Source organism: Cydia fagiglandana, chromosome 1, assembly GCF_963556715.1.
Source record: "Cydia fagiglandana chromosome 1, ilCydFagi1.1, whole genome shotgun sequence".
NCBI lineage: Eukaryota > Metazoa > Arthropoda > Insecta > Lepidoptera > Tortricidae > Cydia > Cydia fagiglandana.
In genome coordinates, this window is record NC_085932.1 from 6651380 (window position 1) to 6660013 (window position 8634).

Sequence of the window (8634 nt, forward strand, 5' to 3'; positions counted from 1 at the left end):
GTCATTTGTTACTTTTGTTTTTGAGTCTTGCCATAGTTTGAAGTTACTAGATTCGATAAACGAAGCTGATGAACAAGGCTTGCGACCATACCTTAAAGTAAAAATTTATGGCATGTCCTATTCTGGCCTAATGGATTCTGGCTCGGAGTTGACAATTTTGGGTGGTGACACCTTTGACAAGTACTTTGAGGGTCGAGTTACTCTGCATCCGCCGCACGGTTTAACTCATATAATCTCGGCGAACAAAGTCCGTTCGCCCATCAAGGGCCATGTATTCTTGCCCGTATTTGTAGGTAACAACACGCAAGTCGTAAAGTTTCATGTGATACCGGAGGTCCACACTAAACTTATTTTCGGTCTTAACTTTTGGATAGCCTTCGGCTTCGGACGGGATATCCTCGCGCTACTAAAGAATGGAACCTGTTCCTTATCAAACGAAGAACATAACAACATCGTCTCTGAGGTCAGGTACATACACGGCTTGGAGTCTCTTTCGACGGAGGAACAACGTGAGGCAGATACTATTATTAAAGAATTTGCATCAATATCCGCCGAGGAGAAGGGGTTGGGAAGAACGCATCTGCTAACGCATTCGATTGATACAGGAGATGCGAAGCCGATCAAACAGCGGTATTACATGTTATCTCCGTACAAACTTGCAGAGCTCAATAAACAGCTAGATGAGATGCTCCAGCTGGATGTCGTCGAGCCAAGCAGCAGTCCATGGAATAACCCGGTGACCATGGCCCCGAAATCAGATGGCTCCTTTCGATTCTGCCTGGACAGCCGAAAACTAAATGAAGTTTCCAAACACGACGCTTACCCCCTACCACTAATTAATCAAATTCTTAATCAACTAGGGAACGCGAAGTATTTGTCATCCTTGGACCTTAAATCAGCCTTTTGGCAAATAGGCTTAGATTCCAAGGAATCCATGGAAAAGACCGCCTTTACGGTCCCTGGCCGCGGTTTGTTCCATTTTAAAGTAATGTGTTTCGGCCTTACCTCAGCCCCAGCAACTCAGCAACGCTTGATGGACATTTTGTTTGGTCCAGAATACAACGGCCGTATTTTTATATACTTAGACGACATAATAATTGTCTCTGAAACGTTTACACAACATCTAACCCTACTCCGCCACGTACTAGAACGACTTCGATATGCTAACCTTACAATAAACCTATCTAAATGTAAATTCTTTCGTAGGCAACTAAGGTACCTAGGTTTTCTTGTAGACGAGTACGGCTTACGCACGGACCCTGACAAAGTCAAAGCGGTGGTAGACTTCCCCATACCGAAGAGTCGGAAAGATGTTAAACGCTTCCTAGGTACGGCGTCGTATTACCGCCGATTTATTAAAAATTTCAGCAACATTGCTGGACCTCTCAATCAGTTAACGTCCACGCGAAAAGGCGCTCCACCTTTTCGTTGGTCCCCAGAAGCGGATCAAGCTTTTAATGAGTTAAAAGTAGCAATGACCACGGCCCCAGTTCTAGCCTGCCCAGACTTCTCCAAATCATTCTCGGTTCACTGTGACGCTTCAGATTTCGGCATCGGGGGAACTCTGACACAAATATTTGAAGGAGAGGAACACCCACTGGCCTATTACAGTCGATCCCTCACGCCTCAAGAAAGAAATTATTCCGCCACTGAGAGAGAAGCTTTGGCGGTGGTCAATGTTGTAGAACACTTCAGACCATACCTGGAAGGAAGTCGTCAATTTAGGATTGTTACAGACCACGCCAGTTTGAAGTGGTTCCTTAATCTCAAAAACCCCACGGGGCGCCTCGAAAGATGGGGTTGTCGTCTCTCACCTTATAACTTCACAATCGAGCACCGGAGAGGCTCAGAACATATCGTACCGGACGCCTTATCAAGGGCAGTTCCCATCTGTTTAATTGATACAAACACCACTAATAATGACCCTTGGTATTCGCAGATCTATAACAAATGTGAATCCAACCCAGGATCGGTACCTAATTATCAATTGTTAAATGGTCGCCTTTATCGCTACACCAAATCAAAGAATGCCTTAACTACCGATTTCGAGTGGAAAGAGGTGATACCAGTGGAATTTCGTGAAGAAATCATGCATGCTAACCATGCAGTCCCCACTGCTGCACATTTAGGTACCGCTAAAACGTATAACAGGTTAAAACTTCGTTACTCCTGGCCACGGATGTATGAAGATGTAGTCCGATACGTCGCCAATTGCTCGGTGTGTGCCGCTTATAAACACAGCCAACAACCGACTCCAGGCTTCATGGGAAGTGCGAAAGTTTGCAGTCGGCCCTTTCAGTGCCTCAGTATAGACCTGGTTGGACCGCTACCACCCTCAAGGAAACTAAACACTTATATATTGGTAGTAGTATGTTGTTTTACTAAATACTGTATGTTGTTTCCCTTGAGACGTGCAACCGGGGCTGTAATTTCCCAGAGATTAGAAGATCATGTATTCATGATCCATGGCATTCCCCAAACAATTATTGCGGATAATGCATCCTACTTCACCGGCGGGGACGTTCAGAAGTTGTTCGCCAACTACAATATCCCACAACTACACTACACCCCCGTTTACTGTCCCCAGGTCAACACCGTAGAGCGTTACAACAAGACCCTAGTAACAGCAATATCAACGTTCGTTGAATCGGATCATCGCTCGTGGGACGTGAATATTTCTCGTATACAGTTCGCTTTAAATACCTCAGTCAATGAAACAACATCATATACTCCGTTCCTGCTCGTGCATGGACGCCAAGCAGTACCGGATGGCACAATTTACGACGACCCCGAGGAGGTCGACGAAATCGTTTTTTCCCCCCGGGGAGAGTACCTCGACAAGATTAAGACCCTTAGGGCCATTTACCCGACCGTGAAGGAATTATTACAGAAAGCTCATGACCGCAACATCAAGTATTACAATGATAAACGTCGTGATATAGAATTCAACGTCGGAGACGAAGTGTGGAAACGCACCTTCAAGCAGAGCAACGCCGGTAAATACTTCTCGGCGAAGCTAGCACCCAAATATGACAAATGTCGCGTCATTCGGAAAATATCCCGTTTAGTCTACGAGTTGGAAGATGAGAATGGGAAGCGTCTGGGTAAATGGCACATAAAAGACTGCAAGCCAAGTTCTGTCCACACCACTTGACTCCTGTAACGAGACGTACCAATACTCCACAATCCGGGTAGTCTATTATCTTTTGGGAAAGCGCTTTATTTATTTATTTATTTTATTTTGTTTGTCCATTGAAGCGACGTTGGCTTCAATTTTTTTTTTGTTTTCTCTTTGTTTTGTCCCGTAGGCCTAGATGCGATTGTTTCCAGCGACGGCCCCGCGGACTCAATTGATGCCAAGGGACAAATCGACGTGCGATTGTGGGCCGTAATCCACGTCCTAGGGAAGTCCTTAGATTCCCTTCTCCTTACACCGTTCGGCTGGTGACACAGCTCGAGGGCGAGCTGGAATTTTACTCCTTCGTCTTTTGCCTCTGTCGTAAAATTCTCCTGGTTAGGGGGGTGTGTAATGGAAAAATATTTAGATAACAAAATACTTCTATGAAGCCGGACGGGCGATTAAATCTGTGTCTCGAATAGTGTCGATGGACTGTCAAGTTGGCAGCGATTCCGTGTTGCCAGGGAGATAGGTCTGAATCCCTTCGAAACCAGTTCGATCGCCAACTAGTTCTTACCAAAATAATTATTATCATTCTCCATGAACGGGTAGGAATGTATAGATTGTCGAGTCTTCCTTTCCCTTTCTTAAAAATATCATACCGTGCTTGTCCAGCAGCGTTTACCACGCTCTGTTCTAATTTCCGTATTTAGAATTTCACGTCAGTTTTGTTAAATGCCTTGGGATTGTAACCCTGGCAACATCGAAGAGGAGGCACCGAGGGAGAATGATTCGGCCATTTTGGGACTTGGATTTTCTTCCCCGACCTAGCCGGGCTCGGCTTTATATTAAATAATTGGGACAACGTTCTCATCTTTGCCTGCCCTCAGGGTACCTTGAGGTTAACCCGTTTCCCGAAAGGGCGAACCAGGAGCGTCCTGGGCACTTCGGAGTTGATATTCGATCACTCATAAACCCCGGCAAGACGATTTTCCTCCGACAGGTAAGGCGTCGTTCATATACTTTTGTCAGAAATTGTATGGCGTGCCATGCGGCCACATAAAAGTATCCCGCGTAGCGCTGAATTCTATACTGTAATATAACCCCAAAGGGTTACGCATGGAAACCCTTGTTCCTATGTGAAACGGACTCTCACGTGGCACGGACCACAGATTCTTGGCGTGACCTGAGCCAGTGGAACTAATCCCGTACCCGGAATTTTCCAGGAGGTGTCTACTAGGGGCGCGGCCTTTGGTAGGCCAGATTCTGTGCCAGTCGACCTGTGCAGCTGGCCCCGCCAGAGTCGGAGCTATTGGAACCTCCGGCCATCTGGTCGAGAGAGAGAGCCGTCGACTGTCGCTACAGTGCAGCTAAGCCTTTCACTACTTTTTCCTAAACTGCGATTTTGGACTATTCACCTTTTAGTATTAACTATCCAATAGCGCAATCGACCAAGTATCACCAACAATAATTAAAACCCGGTTAGATAAATATAAATTTAGTTTACTATCAATAAGTCGTTAAGTAGTGTTTAAGCTCAAAAGTGTAAACTTAACCAGGCCGGCAATTAAATTGTACCTGTCCACTATCGGGTTGTTTGTTTTATCCCCTTCAGGACCCTTAGTTTAAAAAAAAAGTATTACAGTACCCACAACTCCAACCACAAGCCTTCCTGAGCTTACTGTGGGACTTACTAAGAATGTTCTGTATGTACTATTTATTTGTTTAATATTACAGTCTCAATCACTAATCACTGCAGGTTGTTTAAAATTCTTATATATCGTTATGATGTTTTTTATAGATTTGCTTTTTAACTATTAGTTTGCTTCAAGACTTTCAAGCCCTTGGGCGTAAAATCACGACTAAAACGATTAATAATTTGAATAAAACATGAAACATCAGATAAGTATTATACAATAGTTCTGTAACGTGCTTAGTGTTCATAAATGTCAAGTTAGGAATATCTCAGAAATAAGCTAGTCAATCTTGAAATTGATAGATAAATTAAATGTAATTGTTTGCTTAGTGTACAGGTTCGGCAAAGTTTAATTGAATTTGTAGGTGCCAGAACTCCCCATTGGACACTTGGACAGTTTCATCAGTCCAGGCAACACTAACTAGCAAAGCTGCACTGACAACAAAGTAACACCCAATATGAAATTTTCTACTTGCTTTATAGTTGATCGCAAAACATCAAAATGTAAACAATAGTATAATATTTCAAACATTCGCGTTTTGAACACATATCACGACCGCGACCAGTGAAACCTATATCGAAACATCGGTAAATAAAGATAATTGATAGATTTCACGTTAGACCCGTCTATAAATATGAGTTAATTTGTAAAAAATAGTGTTTTGCGCACTAGGTATGAAATAAGTGTTGTTAAAAGGGAGCTAACACAAAATTGCAGTTTTTATTGAATTTTTGCACGTTTTTACACGTTATGCGGTTTAATTGTTTGTTACTTTCTAATTTCCTGGCTGTACGCCCCTTCTTAAAATCGAGTAGGAGCTGAGAATTTCAATACAGATTAATATAATATGTAAGTATTTTGAATATTATTTAAAATATCTTTTCATAAATATTTTTCATAATTGTTCAGAAGCTAAGGCCACGCGTTGTATAAAATATAAATGCCTACGTTTAGTCCTGGGAATTCCGATCCAGTTCCGGGAAATTTTAAACCATTCCCGATGCTCATTTTGCGTGCCCTATGTATAAGCTACAGAATGGAAGCCCAATTGAACCGTGAGAATTTATTACACGTTCAATTTTTGGAGCGACGTGAGCTATTCTCTTAAATTTCTGCACTACGTTTGTCTAGACTGCAAGTAATAAGATATAAATGACGTCTTCAATGTATAAAGTGAGTATGGCGGATATTGAATCTCAGTTGTAGCTAAGGAGATTGATAGAACTATTGGTTGCTCGCAAATCTCTCGCAATCTTATATCTTGAGGAATATCTGGGACCAATCGAAGTTTTATGTTGTCGTATAAAATTGTGAACCCTTCACCTATTATCTGTTCTGGCTCGAAATTCCATCTTTTGAAACAAAGTTAGACCTATTTATAGGCAGTATATAAGAAACAAGTTAAAGAATCAATTGGAAGTTTATTATTACTAGCGTTTAATCATTAACCATTATGTTACTTACATTTATTCAAATTTAAACTTATTTTTATTATGGTTTAAACTTATGCAGTCGAATATTATAGGTACGGGAATGTCAGAACAAGTTGTATAACCTATCAAAGTTTGCTCGAATTTTACTTGGAACTCGGGAATCGTTAGTTGTCGGACATTGGAAAAATAGCAGCATCGAAACAAATTGATTTCATGCGAAATTTTCTGACACGAGCAATATTTAAATTTTATATTGGAGCGAAAATTGGGAATCTTGTCGAGCGGCAGCCGAGCCGCGAGGCATAATCTTGAAATTTTTGCTTTACGATAAAACTCAAGTTTGTATATATTTATGGCAAGATAAGAGAATTGAGAAAGAATGGCGCACTGCATGGCTACCTATACGAAATGTCATTGGGAGATTTAGAAATGAACTAATTTTCTATTTCACTCTGAAAGAAGTGTACCTACTTATTGCCTGCATATAGGTATGAATAGTCGAAAGTTTTAATTTATGACCCATTTCGTACCTTATCACAGTAACAATAGTATGGTCTCTAGCGACTATCATATTGTTTGTCACTGTGACAATTAAAGTACGAAATGGGTCATAAATTCATAAATTAATACTTTCGACCATACTACAATCATCATATTTTCAATAGTAAGTAAGACGATTATCAAATTGATACGGTCCCCGGTTTCGATTATGGTCTGGCAACAGTCTAAAGGACAGAATTAACTGCTCCGGTCCACTTAGTCCCCTCCCTAATGAAAGTTACCTGGCTATAAATACTATTTTATAATAATATGACTAAATCCAAGACTTATGTAGAGGATTATTCTTAGTTATTTTATGAACCGAAAACTCGATTTACGAAACACGAATTATCGCACAGAGGTCGTAATATGATAATATATTATGACATTGACTCGGCCGTCTACAAACATTAGAAATTTTACTATTTTACTTAATATTACTTACCGATGCTTTAATGGACTTCTGTTAACTTTTGCTTTTATTGTTATTTGAGATTCGTTTTTCAATTATTATTGCACGCGACATTATACACGACTTACAATAATACGTGTATTATTTATTTGATTGTCTAAAGTGCATTTACTTACATTCGTATTTGTACATGTATGCGATTCTCAAGAGGCATGTTAAGCGTAATTAGCAGTAGGTTCGCAGACGAAAATAGGTACATAATATATATGGGTGCAACAGTCATGTGTGTTGAGAAATTTCGAAAATGCTCCAGCAATCGTGCACACTGTATCTTACTGTACACTGGTCCACGGAAAAATGGATTCGCCCAGACTCGCGACTGCAACGAGGGCACGGACCACTCTGCCTGTTGTGAGAGCCGAGCGCAGCACAATGGCACTCGGGAGGTCGGATTACCCTCTCATTGTGTCATTTACCCAGCAATAACGCGAACTTATTGCATGCCCATCGTTGACAACGCGCGTCTATGCACTGTTCCATAAATTAGTGCTTTTTGTGCTATAAATCTGGCACTTCGCTTAGAACTAGGCTCCCGTTGCAGTGGGCGTATAGTCCTATTTGGGAAAATGAATTTATAAGTATATTTTCACATGCGCAACGAAGGATTTATATTTTTTTGTAAACATTTTATCTTCTTATTATTTTTAATGCCGATAACGAAACCGCAAGGGGTTTGTCACATATCCAAAAATTCAATAACATCCCTTGGCGACCAAACATTTCGCTTCAATAAATAAAGCATTCGTAATGCGTCCTGTAAACCAGTCAACGAAGCTTTTGGTTCCATATTTAGTTCTACATTTGTTAATACACCTCGAGAACAAGTAATGTCTTGTAGTTTTAGGGTCTAATTTGTTTGATTATGATATAATCATAATCATAATCATAATCATTTATTTGATGCAATCCATGGTGTTTATACAGGTGTTTAAGTTACCTAAGCGCTTGTGTTTTTTCTTTAATAAATTGTCGTATGAGTATAGAGTAGGTCACTATCACAATAAAATTATATGTATTAACTATTTAGGTTTCCCCAATTTAAATTATAAAAGTCCAAGTATGAAACTGGATAAGTAAGAGGAAAAATAATATAACACATTAAATTGTATTTCGTAATATTACCTTTTAAAAATTAATCCATATCCAACAACCCAGTTATACATTTACGCCATATTTAAATGCCTTCCACGAGATTCATGAGAACGTAGCGTAATAAAAAATACAGAACATAATTTTAAACATAAATATTAGATATTTGTTTATAAGTATTTTGGAAATCCAACAGCTATCTATACAGAGTATCCCAAATTAATAAGAGATGGAAAGTCAATTACAGGATCACACATGTAGCTACAGATATTTAAAAAAGTCTTA

General features: G+C 40.2%; 1 long non-coding RNA gene across 1 annotated transcript; it reads left to right on the forward strand.

Annotated features, from left to right (window-relative positions):
* The first annotated feature begins 4009 nt into the window (after positions 1–4009).
* Positions 4010–4706, forward strand: LOC134679976 (uncharacterized). The gene is made up of 2 exons (XR_010100417.1): positions 4010–4121; positions 4345–4706. It is a non-coding gene; the product is annotated as an uncharacterized LOC134679976 (long non-coding RNA).
* The last annotated feature ends 3928 nt before the right edge of the window (positions 4707–8634 follow it).